The sequence below is a fragment of the Maylandia zebra genome, linkage group LG15, assembly GCF_041146795.1.
Source record: "Maylandia zebra isolate NMK-2024a linkage group LG15, Mzebra_GT3a, whole genome shotgun sequence".
NCBI lineage: Eukaryota > Metazoa > Chordata > Actinopteri > Cichliformes > Cichlidae > Maylandia > Maylandia zebra.
This window is the reverse complement of record NC_135181.1, coordinates 1,056,014-1,076,591: the sequence shown is the minus strand read 5'-3', so window position 1 is coordinate 1,076,591 and position 20,578 is coordinate 1,056,014. Positions and strand designations below refer to the sequence as shown.

The window sequence follows — 20,578 nt, the reverse complement described above, 5'->3', positions numbered from 1 at the left end:
CTGCCAGAGGTTCTTTCTGTTAAAAGGGACTTTTGCCAAGTGCTTACTCACACTATAAAGCATTTTGAGGCAACTGTCAGTGTGATTTGGCACCAAACTGAATTGAATATTATTGTATTTTCAAGCAATACTAGAAACCATGTCATTAGTTTTTGTTTTGTGCTTTGTCAACAGTTTGTTTAATTACATAAGGTTCAGAAAAACCAACCAGGATGCCTCGCTAATGTGCAAGTAGCAGTCTAATACAAAAGGCAGCATGACGTCTTGTATTCAATTTATCATTATGAACTATATAAGCAAAAATATATTAAATTAATTATGATTTAGTGTACAAATACATATTTCTTATTGCGAGATATGATTTTTAAATGTATTCAGTTAATTGCAGTAGCCTCTGCTCTTCCCCAGATTTGAGGTGTCGTCTCTGTAATGTTTCTTCCTGTCAGCTTAAGGTAGTGATACTTTCACTTTTCACGGCGTGCATAGAGTTACCAGAGGAACTATAACTCCATGAAAAGCAAGCAGTTGTGATTGAGGGATAATAAAAGTTCACTCTGTGCGTAGCTTCAGCCACAGTGCTGAGAACAATAAGCTTTCTCAAAAATCACACCAGCAGCAGCACGGGCAAGAAAGCATCTGTGAGCTCTATTTGGCCTTGCATTGGAAAGTGTCTGCTTTGATTGTAGAGCCTTGACATTTCTAAAGGCTGTGTGTGTGTGTGTGTGTGTGTGTGTGTGTGTGTGTGTGTGTGTGTGTGTGTGTGTGTGTGTGTGTGTGTGTGTGTCTGTTATTTGCCTGAACCAAGAAAGTGTCCCTGTTCGAAAAGCAAAGCAATGTTCAAATGTTTCTTGTCCAGCAATGTGAGATCCAATTTGTAAACTATTGCTTGCTTAGATAGATTCCCAACCCAAGAGATAAGTCCTACAAATTCAAAAGAGCTCAAACTTGCCTTATTTTGGAATTTAACTTTTAATTATTATCCTTCTCTGTGCGTTTTTTTTCCGCCAAATAACTCATTAATGTTCTTCCTAGTTTACTGTCATCGATGTGAAATAAATCAAGAAATCCTTATGAGTCATCAAAAAAGCTGACGATTTAATCTGTACATTTCAACACACTGAGAATATGTAAAACAGACAAATCGCATTATGTCGTAGCCTGATTTGTCTGTTTTAAACTTACCTGAATGCATAAACCTTTATGTTTAATGAATGATAAAACATATAAAGCTTATTATATTTTCATCGTGAACTTTCAGTTTGAGACAGAAAAGCTCTGCCAGGCACTGTGGAGGCTAAATAATTTCCCGCATAATCATTGGATATTAAAAAGAAGAAAAGAGTGAATTTAATTGGCTTCTCTCGTACTGTCCCTAATATCGACCAATCGAAACGGGAGTGGGCGTGGCTTGAAACCGAACTTTCTTCATGGCTTTTCTGCTGGCAGAGGGAGGGGTGATGAGAGTGTTGTTTTCTGTTGCTGCCGGGAACACACAGAGCTGCCAAGGTCGGTGAAAGTACTGCACACAGCCAGGCTTCGGTGCTGAGCTCCTGTAGACTCCTACACCGACAGACATACCGGTGAGTTTTGAGGTTTGCGCAACTTCGATTCGTGTTTTGCCGGCCGCAAAGATGGTGGGGTCTGTGGGTTAACTTTACTTGGTGTCTTGCCAAAATGTGTACCCGTACAAATCGGGGACTGTCAAACGAGTTCACATGGAGTAATGGGGAGCAGGCGGAGGAAGCGCCAACTTGCTAGCTAATATTAGCTCCTGAAATGAGTTACGTGGTAGCGTAATTGTTGTACTAAGTCTTATCTGCCCGCGGTTTTGTTCTATTGATATTCACATATGTTGTGATTTCTTTTCCGAGGTTTACTTAGTGGTGCTAGCTTCACGGTCCGGTTAGCCCACAAACTTAGCTCGGGACTGCTGGAGGCGTTAAATTCGAGCCACACTGCTCTTGTTTTCCCGTTGTTGATTTATAGAAACGCATTGTTTTTGCTCTATTTTGATAGCAGATATATGTTAGAACCCGGTTCGGTGAAAAGTTATAACAGTTTAACAACTATCTCCGTCTGAAATCACTGCTGTGTAGACACCGCTGCAGACTGATAACAGTGTCCGGTTCATCCTCAGGCAGGTGGTTGGATTAAATGATTTCCTTTCTACTGCTGTAATTTCTGACTGATTGCTGCCTCTTGAACTGGCAGAGGGGGAAAGGCGGTTATAATGTATTTGTGGCCTCAGTCTGCAGCTGATAAAAGTAGCTGTTTGTGCGTCCTGACATGATCTACAATGTGGAGCTCTGCGTCGGCCCTCCGGGTGTTATTCCAGGCTATACTTTATTATTTCCTATTACAACAACAACACACCCCCGCCCCTGGTTCATTCAGCCCAGTACCTCCATCCGTTGCAGTGCTGCCATGTAGGTGGTGGAATCTAGATTCGCTGTGCCTTGCCAGGGGAATTAACCAAACATAGTCCAAGAGCCGGGTGCAAATTTGTTCACAGCCTGCAGCACAGGCAGACTGACAGACTTGTCTTGACTCAAATCTCTCAATTTGAAAACCACCTTGATATGCAAATTTTTCTAGGCAATAAGAGGAATGTGCCCATCAAGGCCCTGGTGTACTGAAATGGCGCTCTTTTGTTCAAGAGGACATACAGCAACAGCTGCACTTCCCAACTGTGTGTGTGTGTGTGTGTGTGTGTGTGTGTGTGTGTGTGTGTGTGTGTGTGTGTGTGTGTGGTGGGGGCATGTGTGAGCAGATTTGTCCTGTTTCAGTCAGTATTCCAGGGAGTAATTGCAGCGTTTCTGGAATGCTGGTTGACACTTCAGAGTTCTGCATGTTAGACAATAGCTGGTGTGAATGAACCTGATCTCACATGAAGGAAGTTGAAATGCTTTGCATGTTATTTGCATGGCCAAGCAGAACTAGTAGTGGTGTACACACTGAAACCGTGGAGATGTGCTCGGACACGCAGAGTCATACATGCTGCAGCATTTAAGCCAGTTCTGTTTGACTTTATTAGACTTTTGGTCCAATAAGAGGTCCTCTGCACTACTGGGAAGGACCTTTGTTAAATATTCTTATGAATGCATATTGTTCTAGTGACCTGTGATGCATGCTGTGTTCTGTACACTGGGTGTGACAAGAACGAAACTATCTACCTTTGTTTCAACAATGTGGCTAAAGTAACTGAAGTATCAGTTTATATTTGTTTGCCTGTGGTTGCTGTAAACCATTCCACATATTCCAACATTCCCAGCTAAAACGAGAACACGAGCAAAAAACGTGTCAGACTTTAAAAATTAGGCATGGCACAATTTGAATGGCGTGTCCAGCACTCTGCTCGCCCATCGTCCTGTCAGAAAGCTGCCAGATATCAGTTGAAAGTCTCGTAGTTCTGCGCTCTCACTGCTCAAGGTTTTCTTTGCAACAGAAAAACAGGATATGGTATCTCACACCCTGTCGAACAGTGGCATATTTGTACTTTGTGGTTTTTCAACCTGCTGTTGCATTACAGGTTGCCTGAGGGAAGCACATGGTGTAACACTTGCTGTACGTCACAGCTTGGGAAGACTTTTTTTAATCAGTTCCACTGTGAGATGCTTTGTAACATGACAATAAAGATGCTTAAAGATGTCTGTTTCCTATTCCTTTAACAACAAAACAGAAACTGTCAGTGTCAAGCTAGCCCAAACTTGCATGTTAGTTTTGATAAAACATTATCTTTATGTTGAGTGTGAACTGCTGTGATTGCACAGGGGAGCCGCTGGTGCCGCCCTGGCAGCCATTCTGCTCATAGAGTGAAGCAGCAGCTTTACTGAAGAGCGCCACGTTAGCCTGTCATGGGCTGTTTCAAAGGTAATGTGGTATTTGCAGTTTTTGCTGCTCTCAGACTTCAAATGAAACTGCTCACAGCAGCAATTTTTTGTTTGCCCGAGTCCAGCTATGAATCACAAGTCGCTTTGTGATACGACATGAGAAATCCCAAAGGATTTCCTGCTAGCGCTGCACCATTGCCAAGTCCAATATCTTGAGGCTTAAGCTGTGCAAGCGGTGGGAAGTCTTGTCGTGTCATTATTTCACCGTCGACGCCAGCCGAGGCCAGCCTGCAGCTTCTGCAGACTGTCTGGCACATTTTATTCATGCATGGCACATTTTGGGCAAAATGATGCTTCTTCTTTCTGTGTTCATTTAGCAATGTGGGCCGTTACTGATGTATGTGCGGAATGGAAATAGTATATTTGCATAAAGTACGTTAGAGAAGTCAAACATGAGGGCTTTTGGCAGTTATAATAGTTTGAATGTGTACTTCCTTTTAGGATAAGAAAGGATTTGTGTTAGAGTTGTTAAAGTCATGATTTCATTCAGACTGAACACGCTGGCTAAGAGCTCTCCTCCTGTTATCAGCAGCTAGTCATCCAGTTTGCTGCGGACCATCCGCCACTGCTGACTCAGCCAATGCTGCCATCTGGGCTGGAAGAGAAAACAGGACAGATTTCTCCCTGGCTCCAGAGCCTCGGATGCTCAGCTAACAGGTTCTGTGTGTTTGTGTAGCTGTTTTCATATATGAGCTGCAGCTTTGAACTTTGTTTAAAAAGACATTTCCAGCAAAGGTGCAGAATGTTAGATGCAGTTTGGTAACAAAAGTTACCGTCCAATCCAGACGTGCAACATTTTTACCTTGATCATTTGAAGTGTCAGTGTTTCCCCTCAAAGGTGCTCGATGCTTTATTTTTCCAGCATTTTGAGACCTCATAAGTTTAGGGGTACAAGAGTTGTACAAAAAGCGTGTTTGATCCAAGACGAGCGAGTTGTGTGTGGACATCTGCGTGAGAGGTCTGCAGATAATAGATTTGTATTCTGGGTTTTTCTGGGATCTAAGTTGATGTTTGGGGGTGGCTGTGCATGTGGCCATGTTTGGTGCAACAGAAATCAACCTTTGTTGCATTTTATTTTATTTCTAGCCCCCCTTTTTTTCTTTTTAAGCTACAGTATATTTTGTGTTTGAGTAAAATAGACCCCGCTCTGAAAACACAGCTGGAAGGCGTGTTTCTTTCCTCTATGCAGATAAAACTGCGATGTTTTCGGAATGTTCTCGGAGGAAAAAATTTGTTGTTTTGCTCAGAATAATTTCTTCTGCTGCTTTTATGTTTAGTTTTTTTATATTAATTAAAATCTGGCTGTGATTAGCAAAGGCCCACCCACCCTTCTGTTTTCAAGGAAGTGAGCTAAAATGCCTTCAGCTGGGGGTTGTCACCAAGGCCCAGCAATAGCTGAAGAAGGACCATGAGCTGCTCTCGAGTCCAAGAATAAAACTACCTTTGTATGGAAAGCAAAGGTGGCTGAGTATGATTGGCTGCGTCAGTTTTGGGGCCCTGGTTCTGTGCACGTTTGCTTTCTGTCACACTGCCTCCATCTACTGCAACACCTTAATAAACCAGAGCCGTTCCCAGTGTTATCCATGACACCCGTGCTTTTACTGCAGTGACAACAACAAATGTCTGCTGTTAATTAAGGTGATCATTTCAGCTTTAATTGAGTGCTTACTGAAACAATGAGCCTTTCAGGCTCTCAGTCTGGCTGAGCAAGACAAATAAATCCTAACTGTTAGGACAGCTTATTCTCTTAAAAGCTTAAAATGTTTTTGAAGCCTAATCCTCCAACATTTAGTGTTCACCGCGAATATTGTTCTTAAGCCTCCTGGTTATATTACTCTGGTTATTTGTGTGTACTAGACCGTGGCCGTCCTGCCGTAGTTCCTGTTTTACACCGAACTACCCGTCTGTGTGTCTTTATGTCTGTGTGTGCGCAAATACGTGTGTGTACAACCGTTCTGCCTCATGACCCTGCACACTTCCCACTCACGTTTCACTTTTTCTGCTTGCATCCTGTCAGCGTGACAGCAGCTCTCTGGCTACTTGCTGCAGTTTCGCTGCTCTGTGTCGCTGTTGTTCAGAGCCGTGGTCGTGATGGTCACCTCCGTTTATCTCGGCTGCTCGTGTGTTACTGTTAGTAGTCATTTTTTGGTTTGGTGTGCTGTTGTACTGGGAACGCAGACTCCCAATTGGCTGTTTTGAAGTTTACTATATAATAGGAAACTTTTTTTAGTCAATGACATGATTTGAATTCATCCGCTTTTATAACCACAAACTGTCTCACATGGCCTAATAACACAGCAATAGTTGGTTTTGTGGTTTGTTTGTTTTTTACATAATTATTTCAGTTTGTTTCGGTTGCTTTGGTTGTTGTTCAGGTTTTGCTACTTTGTAACCAACCTGAGATTCATTCTTATGAGGTCTGCGTTATGTCTGGTATTAACATGTTTCTGAAGCCCAAGTCGTTATACAAGTGCTTATTTCAAATTACTTACAACAGTTTGCACAAAATTGCTTTGGCAGTTCACTTGGTTCCAAATGCCGAAAGAATCATTTTTTCTGGGCCAGTGGAAAATTGGAACGCTTTGGAAGAGCAGCTCACAGTTCAGAAACTACAAGATAAGAGTCAGACTGAGCTGTGGGTGACAGTCGTTGTAGGGAGGCGTGTGAGGGATCAGCCAACTACACGCTTAACCTTTGTCACCTGTGATTGTTGGCAGCTGAGATGCTGCTTTGTGAAGCCTTGTTAATTGTCGTTGTTGTACAACACTGGTTTACTGGGGGCTTTATTATAGCCACCTGTCCCTGCTCTCTGCTGGAGACTGCAGCTCCCTTATCTCCACACTAACGACTGTAATAAATGTTGAAAATGAGCAAAGATTAAGTGCTGCGTCTCAGGATTGTTTGGCTGTGTCAGAATAAACGGAGCCACAGGAATCACTACACTGAACATGAAGCTAGCTGGTGCTAGCCTTGCTCATGTTAGCTACTTACTGTTGAAGCAGTCGATTAGTCTACACTTCTGTTTGTGTTTAGCTGGTCAGGAAAGTCCGTCGTTCTCCCGTGGACTCGGTCACACATGTCAGTGTCCTGAGTGGGGCGACAGTTTGGAGCGTCTGGAGCTTAACACAGTTTTGTCCTTGTAGGCTTGATCACACTGACTACTGCAGGTTTTATTCTTACTATAACTGCAAGCTTGATAAAAGTACAACAGACATGAGTACTTGTCCACAGCAAAGAATAATCCAAGCCTTGCCCTTCTTGCTCTTCTTGCATCAGTTATCCTTCACAGCTCACTGAGCTCAGCTGTTGTTCAGCAGCTCCCTCAGTGTTGGTGAAAATGAGACCGTTAGGATTTGCCAAGTTCTCCAGTTTACTGTAATTTCATAATTCCCGCCGGGCTTGGTGATAACCACTGCATATGTGGAAGACCCCACAGCAACGTCCGTGTTGGAAATGTCAAACTCTCATAGATATGTTCCCTGCTCCTAGCACATTAAACTTTAATAAGTGACTGTTGACATGCAGCCTGATATTAACTGGTGCCTGTGCAGTGATTAATGTCATTTGATCCAGTTGTCACTGGTGTTTATGTTGTTGCTCGTGGGTGTAAAAGTGTAATTATATTTGTGTTCGGTTCCGTAGAGGCGATCACCATTTAACACTAAACGCTGTCAGCCTTCTGCTACGGGGTGTCATGCTTCCTAGTCCATGTGGTGCAAGACACTTTTCTTTGTAAGCATAATTCTGCAGCGAGATGAACCGAAGGATGGAGTGGGGGGAAAAACAGGAAACATGGGAAACAAGGTCAGGGTAGCAAACAGTCCAGCCGGCTGGGAATCAAACTGGACTCACTGCTCAGATACACAACACATTATTTCTGACTTTATAATATCTATAACTTTGATTAGCCAGCTGTGCCACAACACTTGTTGTTCTGGATTTGGACGACTCTGAGAAGGATCAGAGCCTGTGCACAGTCACCGATCTCAGCAGGAACCCCGAAACTCAGAGTTTATTATTCATGACCCTCACCCTGGACACAGTCTGTTTGACCTGCTCCCCTCAGGCAGGAGGCTCCAGTCCATTCGCACCAGAACCTCTCGCCATAAGAACAGTTTCTTCCCCTCTGCTGTCGGACACATGAACAATAACCATATGACTGTACCCGCCACTAACACATGACCCTACGCTGTGTTCACTGCATCATTCCATGTTTGGCACTGATCACCACCTGCACTCATGTATATATCTTTCCACGTAGCACTCTTAATTCTTATTCTCATGTATATCTCATGCACATATCTTTCTACGTAGCACTTTTAATTCTTATCCCTACTTTTATTTTTTCATGTCTATTTAAGTGCTATTTATGACACTATGTTTTGCACTGAAGCACTGCAGCAATTTCCTAATGTTGTAAACCTGCTCAACATTTGGCAATAAACCCCTTTCTGATTCTGATTCTGATTCTGATGACAAGCTAAAAGTGTGTGAGGGCGGGAATGGGTGGCTGTCGTGCTTTACAGTGAAGGTTGTAAAACTAGTGGGCGAGATCTAACCAGCAGCAGCTTGGGGGGGGGGGCTGCAGGCTTAAACTCTGACCCCGATTACTGTATGTTGGGATTGTGATGATTAATGTTGATTATTAATCTTGATAATTTGATTTTGTAATTACTTTGAATTCCCGACAGAGGGTGTTACAGGAAAAAATCGACTTTCTGTGACGTACTGCAGCCCTGCCAAACCACAATAAACAGCTATTATCATCATTTCATTTGCTGTGTGTGATGCATCACTAATGATTGATGCGCTGTGAACAATATGTTTCCCAAGTCTTAACTGCTCATTTCGACCACTTTTGATTTTCTTGAGCAGAAATTTCCATTACAGAATATTGTACTGCAAACAAAAAGGGGAAAGTTGATCATTTAAAATATTTATACAAAAATGACCTTTCAGTACTTTATGATCTAGATCAATGAGAAACCCTGGATTTACACTGTGCACACACACAGAAGCAGTTTGGGCCGTAACAGCGTGTAAGTAAGATACAGAGGAAAGACCTATATTTATTTCTTGAGAATAAATCAATGTGAGATTGCTGTAGCAGCAACAATGGCTGCCCCGTGGTGTGCCTGGGTCAGGCCAGCAGACCAGGGAGCTGCAAGTGTCCTCGCAGAACGCTTTGACGCGATGACACCGGCCCTCACAGCAGTGTTTATGGAAAGCCTTAAATAGGTTCGTTTTCATAAGCAGCACCTCGCTCTGTTTTTACAGAACTTACTTTGAGAGCGTTTCTCTAAGCTGTGAACAGCAATCTCATCTGTGGGTGTACTGAAAATGCAAAGAGTTAATAAGAAGAAAAATATGTTATTGGAGTGATGAAGGGGAAAGAAGCACTGGCTGCCGGGCCTCACTGGTAGAGAGCAAATACAGAAATGAGCAAAAGGCTGTGTTTGACCAGCATGTGAAACAGATTGATGTGGATATTGCATTGTTTTTTAATGCTAATTAAAAGTGTCCTGTTTTCATATGTAACTGACAGATTGCGAGTCTCCTTATCAAGCTGTTTTCCCTGACCCTGTCTCCTTTGAATGCATGTTTGCTTGACTTGTCTGAAGTATCTGCATGTCTACTGATGTCATGACCTTAAGGCAAGTCTGTTAATGTAATGCTTCAGTGAATGTAACATAGCTCTCAGAGAAGTGCCTGCATCCATATGATACCTGCAGTGACGCTAACCATATGCTAGCTAACCTTTGTGGTAAAATTAGTTTTGTTTAGCAATCGTGTGTTAATTACGTTAATTACTCAGCCACCTTCATCTGTGTGGTCATACAGGGAGTGCAGAATTATTAGGCAAGTTGTATTTCTGAGGAATAATGTTATTATTGAACAACAACCATGTTCTCAATGAACCCAAAAAACTCATTAATATCAAAGCTGAATGTTTTTGGAAGTAGTTTTTAGTTTGTTTTTAGTTTTAGCTATTTTAGGGGGATATCTGTGTGTGCAGGTATTACTGTGCATAATTATTAGGCAACTTAACAAAAAACAAATATATACCCATTTCAATGATTTCTTTTTACCAGTGACACCAATATAACATCTCCACATTCACAAATATACATTTCTGACATTCAAAAACAAAACCAAAACAAATCAGCGACCAATATAGCCACCTTTCTTTGCAAGGACACTCAAAAGCCTGCCATCCATGGATTCTGTCAGTGTTTTGATCTGTTCACCATCAACATTGCGTGCAGCAGCAACCACAGCCTCCCAGACACTGTTCAGAGAGGTGTACTGTTTTCCCTCCTTGTAAATCTCACATTTGATGATGGACCACAGGTTCTCAATGGGGTTCAGATCAGGTGAACAAGGTGGCCATGTCATTAGTTTTTCTTCTTTTATACCCTTTCTTGCCAGCCACGCTGTGGAGTACTTGGACGCGTGTGATGGAGCATTGTCCTGCATGAAAATCATGTTTTTCTTGAAGGATGCAGACTTCTTCCTGTACCACTGCTTGAAGAAGGTGTCTTCCAGAAACTGGCAGTAGGACTGGGAGTTGAGCTTGACTCCATCCTCAACCCGAAAAGGCCCCACAAGCTCATCTTTGATGATACCAGCCCAAACCAGTACTCCACCTCCACCTTGCTGGCGTCTGAGTGGGACTGGAGCTCTCTGCCCTTTACCAATCCAGCCACGGGCCCATCCATCTGGCCCATCAAGACTCACTCTCATTTCATCAGTTCATAAAACCTTAGAAAAACCAGTCTTGAGATATTTCTTGGCCCAGTCTTGACGTTTCAGCTTGTGTGTCTTGTTCAGTGGTGGTCGTCTTTCAGCCTTTCTTACCTTGGCCATGTCTCTGAGTATTGCACACCTTGTGCTTTTGGGCACTCCAGTGATGTTGCAGCTCTGAAATATGGCCAAACTGGTGGCAAGTGGCATCTTGGCAGCTGCACGCTTGACTTTTCTCAGTTCATGGGCAGTTATTTTGCGCCTTGGTTTTTCCACACGCTTCTTGCGACCCTGTTGACTATTTTGAATGAAACGCTTGATTGTTCGATGATCACGCTTCAGAAGCTTTGCAATTTTGAGACTGCTGCATCCCTCTGCAAGATATCTCACTATTTTTGACTTTTCTGAGCCTGTCAAGTCCTTCTTTTGACCCATTTTGCCAAAGGAAAGGACGTTGCCTAATAATTATGCACACCTGATATAGGGTGTTGATGTCATTAGACCACACCCCTTCTCATTACAGAGATGCACATCACCTAATATGCTTAATTGACAGTAGGCTTTCAAGCCTATACAGCAGGGGTGTCAAACTCAAATACACAGTGGGCCAAAATTCAAAACTGGAACAAAGTCGCGGGCTAACATTAATATTTATTGGAAAAAAAAATCTTCCTCCAGATATAAGAATGAATCTTTTCTTATGGACTCAAACACGTTTTGCTGAAAAACTGAATATGGAACAAGCAAAGCTTAATACTAAACAATATATATATTAGCTGTATAATACCAGTAGGCCAGCTCTAATAGTCATTTGGCACGGCTTCGCGGGCCAAATGTAATTAGGCTGCGGGCCAAATTTGGCCCGCGGGCCAGAGTTTGACACCTATGCTATACAGCTTGGAGTAAGACAACATGCATGAAGAAGATGATGTGGACAAAATACTCATTTGCCTAATAATTCTGCACTCCCTGTAGATGAAGGTGGCAGATCTCTTTTGCAACCACAGGAGCATTCAGAAGAATCTCTAGAATAAATAAACAACCTGCATATTTGGATGATCTTGATAAGTCCTCGAAGGCCGATTGTTTGGTTTTTGTTTTGTGGCTGTCTTGTTTTCATATTTACCTGACAGACACAGGTGCCAGTCTCCTTATCCAGCTGTCAAAAAGTTTTTCCCTCTCTTAGAATAAGAACTTCTTTATCTGGAGTATCTGAAGTATCATCAAGTCACAGTCTACTGATGTCATTGCTTCAAGGCAGTCTGTGGCAGTAGCACATCTATCTGAGTATGTTAAGACAACCTTGCTGCCTCTGTAGCTCTCAGAGAAAGGGCATGTGTTGAGGAAGTTAGCTTGATGCATTCACATTCATATTTGCTAGCGCTGGTTTCACACACAGACATGGTTCCCTTTGTATCTACATTGCTGTTGACAAGCAGGGCTGGGCAGAACAGAAGTGGCATTGAACAGAAACGTAGGAGGAATTTTTACGCCTGGAGTCCCGCGCTACGCAGCACTAGCTGCTAGCAGCCAGCGACTCTGCCTCCCCCTGCTCTCCGAATACCAGCCTCCTGCTTCTGCTTTCCCACTTGCTCGTTTTCTTCGAGTCTTTTCCTCCATTTATTGTTCTCCTCATGCACTCTTAAACGCCTTGGCAGTCTCTCCCTCCATCTATCCCACTCTCAGCACTGACAGAGGCCTCTCTGAGATGTTTACTATGTCCGCAGACACCCCTCCCCCCGTCACCCCTCCTACTCACCGAACAGAATAACGGTCACTGTGACTTTTTTGTCTGTTTATTATCTTCGTCTCTCTTCATCTGCCTGCAGATGTTAGAGGAGGGATAGTGGTGAGTTTGTATGGAGCGAGTGTAAAATGACCCAGCTGGCTGAACCAGAGGGCATACAGAGCCGAGAGCAGCCGCTGAGGAGGCTCAGCTCTGTGCTCCGGTGACAGCGAGCTGGAGCGCGTAGCCGTTTGTCAGATATGAGATGTACTGTTTCTGAGTGAGAGCCTTTCAAAGAGCAGCACAAGTACTCAAAAGTGAACTGTGCTCGATGCCTGAGTCCCGGCTGCTGAAGAGTTCTTCAGTGTGCAGAGAGCCTCCAGAGTGTGGTTAGCAGAGCAAAACAGTTGAACCCTGTGCTGGTATGTGAAGCAGGCTGTGAGAGGGGAGGATAAAGAGCAAGGCTGCCATTGTGGTGGTGCTAGGCAGGTTTCCCCTTCTCCACCCAGCCCACCCTCTTCCCTGCCTGCCTGCCTCCCTCCCAACAGCACCCCCACCCCCCAGCCCATGTCCATATTAGGGCAAAACTCAGCCAACCTCCCCTTGAGCTGAGCTCAACCCCCTCCAAAATGCCCCGCTGTCACATTTGCTCCAGCAAAGGGCGCCTGAGGGAGACACAGCTCCCCTAACCCAGTTTGAAGGCCTGTTTTCCTCGCCAGTCAAAACAGCCGAGGGATTTTAAAAATGGATGCAGAGAGCCAAGCTGGTGTGTTCGAATGTGCTTTTATTTTGGAGGAGCTACAGTTAATGGGCTTAACTTGAGCAGTTTTTGACCATATGCCACTTAGTGACCCCCTCCCCCCCAAAAGGGCTCATTACTTAAGTTCATACTGTACATCAGTGTGGGTAACATTTAATCATTGTTGTGTACTGATCCTACTGTCAGACAGCACACAGCCTAAAAGCATACAGTAGGCATTGGGACTGTTATGGTTTTTTCTTTGCTGCTCTAAAGAGGTAGCGACAAACTGAGCTTCAGACTGAACTATGAACTATTCTTAGTGTTGAGCCCCCAGTTTCTGTTGTTTGTGTGCTGTGCTGACACTCGGTGCCAGCTTTGTAGTGAATGCTGCTCGAGAAGGACGGGGCGCAGAGCAAAAGATGTCGTTACTCTAAAACCACTTTGGATTACGCTGGTAGTGACAGACACCAGTTAAACAACTGGTTTATGCTTGTCAGACATTTTCCTAGAGATTCCTAAACACAAGTTATTTCAGGGCATTGGTGTTGATTTTGGTTTCCTGTGGTTTATACAGAGAGGAAACAGTTTACTTCGCAGAGCTGGCTTTGGCACAGAAACCTTTTAAACTTAAAATATTTGTTTCCTTGCAGCCGCGCCAGCCAATCGCACACGAACACACAGGTTGGGCACACGCAGGCCAAGAAAAATGGGCGCGTCCGTGTCGTAACTGGCACGATGCTGTTTCTTTCCAGGTTTCCAAAAGACGGTTCAGGTGTCACAGCTCTCGATCCACAGCGGGCAGGTTTCCTGGGAACTCGTTATAATAACAGTCAGTTAATTAAACTGGTGCTAAAACTTCTTTTTTGTGAAGAATCAATATAATCATTAATCGCTACAGATAATTGGCCAATCATTGGTTGAAAGCGTTTGTCTGGATGGTTATTGTAAACTTGAAACTGCTCTGTTGTTTTGTAAATGGTTAACTGGTCTTTAATGTGCTTACAAGTGGGCAAGCATACCTGAGGACTCACTGTCTATTTTTGGTTTTACTTTTGTGTGCTTTCACAAGCTATTCGCTTAAGTTTAGTTGTATATGTACAACCAATCACGGCAGATGGCCCCGCCCCTCCCTGAGCCTGGTTCTGCTGGAGGTTTCTTCCTGTTAAAAGGAAGTTTTTCCTTCCCACTGTCGCCAAAGTGCTGCTCATAGGGGGTCATATGATTGGTGGGTTTTTCTCTGTATGTATTATTGTAGGGTCGGCCTTACAGTATAAAGGTCCTTGAGGCGACTGCTGTTGTGATTTGGCGCTGTATAAATAAAACTGTTCTAGGACCAGTACCAAGACTTTAACGTGTCATGCAGCCCTGTCATGTGTTTCAATGTAGCTTCTAATTGGACTTTGTTAGGCTATAAATTTGTAATGATGTGGTTATTTATAATAATTAATACCTCATGCTACTGAAAATAATGGAAAGGGATTATTGTGTTTATTTTATTATTATGTGTTCGTTCTTGATCTGTAACAGCACTTTGGGCAGATTTTCCTAAAACGTGTCTCGTGCTGCATCGTTCGCTCAAATTGAGACAATATTCAGAGGAAAGTTTCTTTTCAACAGATATTTATTGCGTTGTCTTACAAGAGCTCTGTGGCTGATTCCTTGCCAGAGCGGCTTGCAGATAATCTCCCAGACGTAGCCAGAGTGTACGAGCGTTTGGCTGCTGCTCATTTTCCTTCACCTGGGAATTATTTGAACAGCACCACAAGCTTTTTAGAAATATTTTTATTTATCCATTTATTCTTTTTACTTAACGTGAAGATCATCTTATCAGCCTGTGCTGATGTTCCAGGTTCTATGTTTTACCAGCGTCACCATTTAATGTGCAGGAAAATATTTCCCCCGTTTAACGTCGTCGGCTCACGAGCCTGTGACGAATCAAACGGGAACCACATTCCACAGAGTGCAGAGCAGGTTCAGCGAGCCGTTTCCAGCATCAGTACAGCACTTCCTCCTCCCCCACATATTACTTGTACGTATAATAACCATCAGTCTATAATGTTAGCACTCACCGCTGCATGCTAACCATGCTGATTGTGTTGGTAGATGTTGTGCTGATCTGATTATTCAGTTATGAAGTGATTTGAAGAAACAGAACATGATGCGATTTCATGAGATTTTTGTTTTTACCAGCATGTTGACGAGGACCTGCTCTGTTTACCAGAAGACCAAAGCTGATTATTGTGCTGCTACACGCATGAAATTGTGCATGAGAACAAAGGAACTGCAGACAGTTCCCACACGCTTCAGCACCTGCTCCGTCACTTGAGGTTTTTCTGTCATACCGAGCAGACTGACATGTTTCCTGTGTAACAGTTAGCACTCGATGAATGAAAGGCCTCGTTTGCATTAGTGTGAATGCAAACTGTCTCCTGTGGGGCTTTTTATAAACATGTATAATTACATATTTCTAAATACATTTTTTAATTGTACTGTTTTGAAGGTGAGTTGGTATCAAAGGCCAGTGAGTTTCTAACAAACATGGAGTTAATGTGGAAAAGAACAAAATCAGGTCCGCAGTGGCAGAGCTCACCGTTCTGATTCGTGACCCTTTCATAGGCTGTTGCCATGCAGAAAGGACGCAAGACGCTCCAGACAGACACACACGTACTCATTTACTCATGGGAGGGCTGTAGTCTTCCAGCCCGTTGAACTTTGTTTGAACCCTGAGAGAACGTCCATCCTCTCCACATCATGAACTTAGCCTGCTGTGTCATCTATCACACGTGTACGTGCATTTCATTTATCACCTGGTTGGAAAACGTGTTTCCGACGTGGTCTCACGTGGGACTTGTGCTTACTCACAGATTTGCACACCGACTCTTGTTGCGTGACCTGGAGTGATGCTGGAAATGTGCTTTTCCAGTGGTGGATATGATGCTCAGTCATGTAAATAATTGATTTACTGGTTCACTCCTGTCACGCCATTTTGGATTTCATGCCTGTTTGTGCTCACAAAACATCACCAGGTGGGGTAATGAAGGTCCGGCCCCACCCACACAGCGAGCCTTAGTACCTTATCTTTAACCCAGCTTTTTTTTTGCTGTGGTGGTCGTCTCAATATCATTCTGCTTCCCAAGAGAGGATCTGATCCTCTGGTCAGACGCACTCAGACTCCAGCTGTCAGTGATGGTCCTTCTGCTCTGAGCTGGAGATCTGCTCTAACCAGAACCTACGGCAGGTGGAGGCCTGCTTCAGGGGCTGCTGTCAGTCGAGCTGAAGTTCGTCTGCAGGATGAGAGACTCACGAGAGAAGCATCACCAAGTACTCAGAAAACAGGAGTAATAATAAAAAATGTGTGAACCTGCTTCACTGTGCAGTCTTCATTTAGGGAAACGTTACTGTTTGCAGTTGTTAACTGAGAAAATACAAGTGATGCTGGTTATATTGTTCATCCAGCTGTCTGCACTCAGTGATGACAGTACTACGTGTAAATGTGCTGATTGTTGAAAATGTCAACGTCGCAGCGAGGAGACAAAAGGTTTTGATCCAAAGTGGGTCATCGCCTCTGCTGCATGATTTGGGCACAAAGGAGACGGGACATCCTGATCGTTTCCATCTCTACACTTCAGAGGTAAAAAAAGAAAAGCAAATGTTCTATTTGTACTCGTATCTGACATTTTCTGTGTTACTCAGAAAAGACTTACTTGGAGAGTCAGTTGTGGTGTCAGTGCAGCTTCCTGCGATTGGGTTTGTGAGTCTTTTAACATGTCCGTATACTTATGACTAAACAACAGGTCCTGGTGCCTGCTGTAAATCACAGCTGTGGAGGAAGCGAAACATCATTTCCATTTGAATAATAGCATAAAATGTCTTTAACAGATGACTTTTATCTTACAAAGGTAGACGCTAAAATTTGAATAAATAAAGTCCAAGATATGACGTGTTTACACAGGCTTCAGCTTTTTACACTTGTTTGGAAACTGCTGTTAGACAAATTTGCATTAGATTATGTGTTTGCAGATCTATTGGGTGGTCAGCGGTTATCTACTGCTGGCCACACTGTGAAAACACAGCTGATAAGGACTTATCTGCTGTTATGGTCAGTTTAACCCAGTGAACTGTGGGATATGCAGTCTTTTGTTTTCCTGTGTAAACGTTGACGGAGCCTCTCAGTATTCCTTTCTATGCTGTATACGTGAAAACAGCAAAGACGTCTGTAGCTCTGCTTTTTCCCAGCATGCACTTGTTTTATGAGGGTTACACAGACAGACGGATCTGTGCTCTTTAAGAGGAATCTTTGTTTGCTCCACTTCAGCGACGCTGAGGCGCCGTCATGATAATGATAATCTGTTTCTTCACATGTTTTTGTTTACATCCACCCTTCCCTCTCCGGTGATCCCTCCTCTCGTCATGTGTCTGCAGACTGCCGCTCTCCCGTTTTAAGCAGCCTTCTTGGCAGAGATTCGCATCGTTAGTGACAGCTGCTGTCATCACACACCTTCGCTTTTTCTGACCGGTAGCCTTTATAGAACAAAGCGTGTCCACATGTCTGTCTGTCCCCTCCAGGCTGTCCGTCGTTCTTATTTTAACGCACTTCTCTGCTGTCACCATGGAAACGGATGGTTGTGAGACGAGCCCATGCAGGCACACGTGTGGTTGTCCACACAAAGAGACTGTTAACATGTTTATGTTTGTTTTTTCCAGTCCATGCAGGGAGGGTGCCAGCACTTGTCTGTACATGAAGCTCACATAAGAGCAGGAGGGTGACTTTGCTCGTTTCTACTCCCCGATTGCTCTTCAGACACGTCAGATTTCTTCAATTCTTTCGACAGTGTCGTGTAAGCTGAGGGGAAAAACATCTGCACTCGAGAGATGAAGCACGTCATTCAATAATTGCTTGTTGTTGTTTTGTTTGTTTGCTTATTAATATTTGACAGAGACGAGTACTACCACCCACTCCTTTGTGGATGTAAAACAACGGCACTTTTTTGCTAATCTTTGCACTGTGTGATGTCAGAAGGGGGGGGGGGCTCTCTTGTAGCAGGGGTGTCCAACCCCAGGCCTCGAGGGTCCCGGTGTCCTGCAGGTTTTAGATGTGTCAGCTGATTTAAACGGCTAAATGACCTCCTCAACATGTCTTGAAGTTCTCCAGAGACCTGGGAATGACCTCATCATGTGATTCAGGTGTGCTGACCCAGGGTGAGATCTAAAACCTGCAGGTCACCGGCCTCTGACGCCTGGAGTTCCCCGCCCCTGTCTTATAGGGTCATCTCAGGTGCACAGACCCCACCCACCTGCTGTCTTGTTTGTGGGGACGAAGGAATGGAGGTAAAACCACTTATTTCAGTTATTATATAGCAGGCGTACTGAAGACCCTCACTGAGCCTCTGTATAAGATGATAAACTCTGGGAAGGTGACGTGTTGTGGCACTCGCCTCTTGTTTGTTAGAAATGAGCGTAATCCACGTTCTTATCGAACCTCCCTTAACGATGACGGCTGCCACATGATCAGCATGGGCAGACTTTATGATCAGTAAGTTACAGTCACTGGAGTTTGTGTGGATGACTAATCCGACTGCGTGTTCATGACTTTGCTGCTACTTTGTTAGAATCATCATTTTGATGTTTGCTGTCCTGTGTTCTGACTTGAAGTGACAGCTGATGATGAGTCCTGGGAATCAACACACCAAACAAGTCCAGCTGGACACCAGCGTGCAGCCTAAATTTAAAATGCACCTTAATGTTAGATCACGTAAAACCATTAGCACTAATGGCGCTGTCATTTTCTGCATCACTCTCATAACCATGTGGAAGGATGTTCCCTGTATGTGATCCTCAGTTTCTTAAATTTCTTTGTGGTTTTTTGGTTTTAGCTTCTTTTGTTAGAAACACTAAGACTGAACTGAAACTAAGTGTTATTGTATGAGGGGCGCGACGTAGGTCCCTCAGCAGAGGTTTTACAATGCAAACAGAACTTTCTGGAAGCATTTTGCTCTCAGGCTTAAACATCCAGAGTCTCAGCAAACACAACGATGCCTCATAAAGCATCGATGCGTTGACCATCAGTATCGATTTTTTAAATGCGATTCATAGCAAACTAATTAATTGTCTTTTCTAGTGCAGCAATAAGCAGGCTGCTTGGCTTGTGTCTCACAGCTTTGGTTTCTTTGCGCCAGTCTCTCCTTTTTCTCTTCCTGCTTCCTCCACCAGTTTGTCTCACTTATCTCATTCCTCACTCATACCTTCGTGCTCTTAACAGCAGATCTGTTGGATAAAATCAACATTACTGCGCTCAGATGTTTTGGTTTTCCCCCTTCGGTAACTTACCTTGGGACAGCAGCGGCCCGTGTGTTACTGTGCATGTTATTCCTCTGAGGTCACTGGAAAATTCCATTCTAGCTCTTGATTGATGTTTCCTGAAAAACATGTTTATTTTTGAAAAGTCTGCATGCATCTCCCTGCACACTGTTTGACTGCACCACCTGCCGGGATGATTGACAGATTTATTGACTTACTAATAAACCGGCGCTCAGCTCTGAGTGCTGTGATAAATGTGCTGGTAGTTTAAGATTGTTGGTTTGCACACTGGTATGAATGGCATAAGTGTGAAGTGTTGATGCTGCATATTTTATTAATTCGTTTATTTTCATTCTAGTGCAGTGCGTACTGGCTGACTTTTGCAAACGTGCTTGATTTCATTGTGTAGATAAGTTGGGCACAAATGGGGAAATCCTGCCTGTTTGACTGAAAGCAGAAGCAGAGAAGGAAAAGGGAATGAAACGGACACATGGGGCAAAGAGGAAGGAGGACTTCAAAGAAGCTGAAGTGCAGAAAAAGAAGGAAGTTTGATGTATAAAGTGGGTGTGATATTATATCTAAAGACCATTCACGTGTCCAACCGCAGGGAACAGTTGCACTTTCTGCCCTTACGAGGAGAGCATCTCGTGTCTCTGGAGGCACCCACCCATCCATCCATCCACCCACCCAATCATCTGCAGCATCCCTTCTCTCAGCACTGTTGCTGTGCAGGTTCCACAGAGGATGAAGCAGAGTCAGTGCAGGCGAAGGTTTCAGTGACAGTTGGTAACATGTCTACATTATGTAAGTTAATGGGTTAGCGGATCATCAGAAAATCAGATGCTAAGAACAAACGTGGCGTTTGTATCAACAAACCTCTGCAATAGATGAATTGTCTGCAAAAAAGTGTTATGTTGAACAAAAAGTGTTTGAGAAGCCCAACATTTGGGTGTCTGTGGAAGTATTTGCATGATGCATGTATTATATGTTCATTACCTCGCTGCCATATAAACGTGCATGAGCTTATTAGTGCGTGTGTGCACGTGAAGGCTGTAACTTATGATGCCCACTGTGTCATTTGTACAGTGACTAATTCTTATGATCGTCCAATAATAATGGCCCTGAATGCTCTGAGGTTCCAGTTCTCGTCCCAGCGACTTCGCCCTCGCCTGCAGAGTG

At 43.7% G+C, this 20,578-nt stretch overlaps 1 protein-coding gene across 8 annotated transcripts in view; it reads left to right on the top strand.

Annotated features, from left to right (window-relative positions):
* The first annotated feature begins 1,424 nt into the window (after nt 1–1,424).
* Nucleotides 1,425–20,578, top strand: part of fam49a (family with sequence similarity 49 member A) — a 32,281-nt gene continuing 13,127 nt past the window's right edge. For 5 of the 8 annotated variants that reach the window (XM_014413453.4, XM_014413451.4, XM_023155147.3 and 2 more), the window contains exon 1: nt 1,425–1,580. The gene's annotated coding sequence lies outside the window, so the exon portion shown is untranslated. The remainder of the gene's footprint in view (nt 1,581–20,578) is intronic. The other 3 variants (XM_076873648.1, XM_076873647.1, XM_076873649.1) reach the window with 3 other exon arrangements.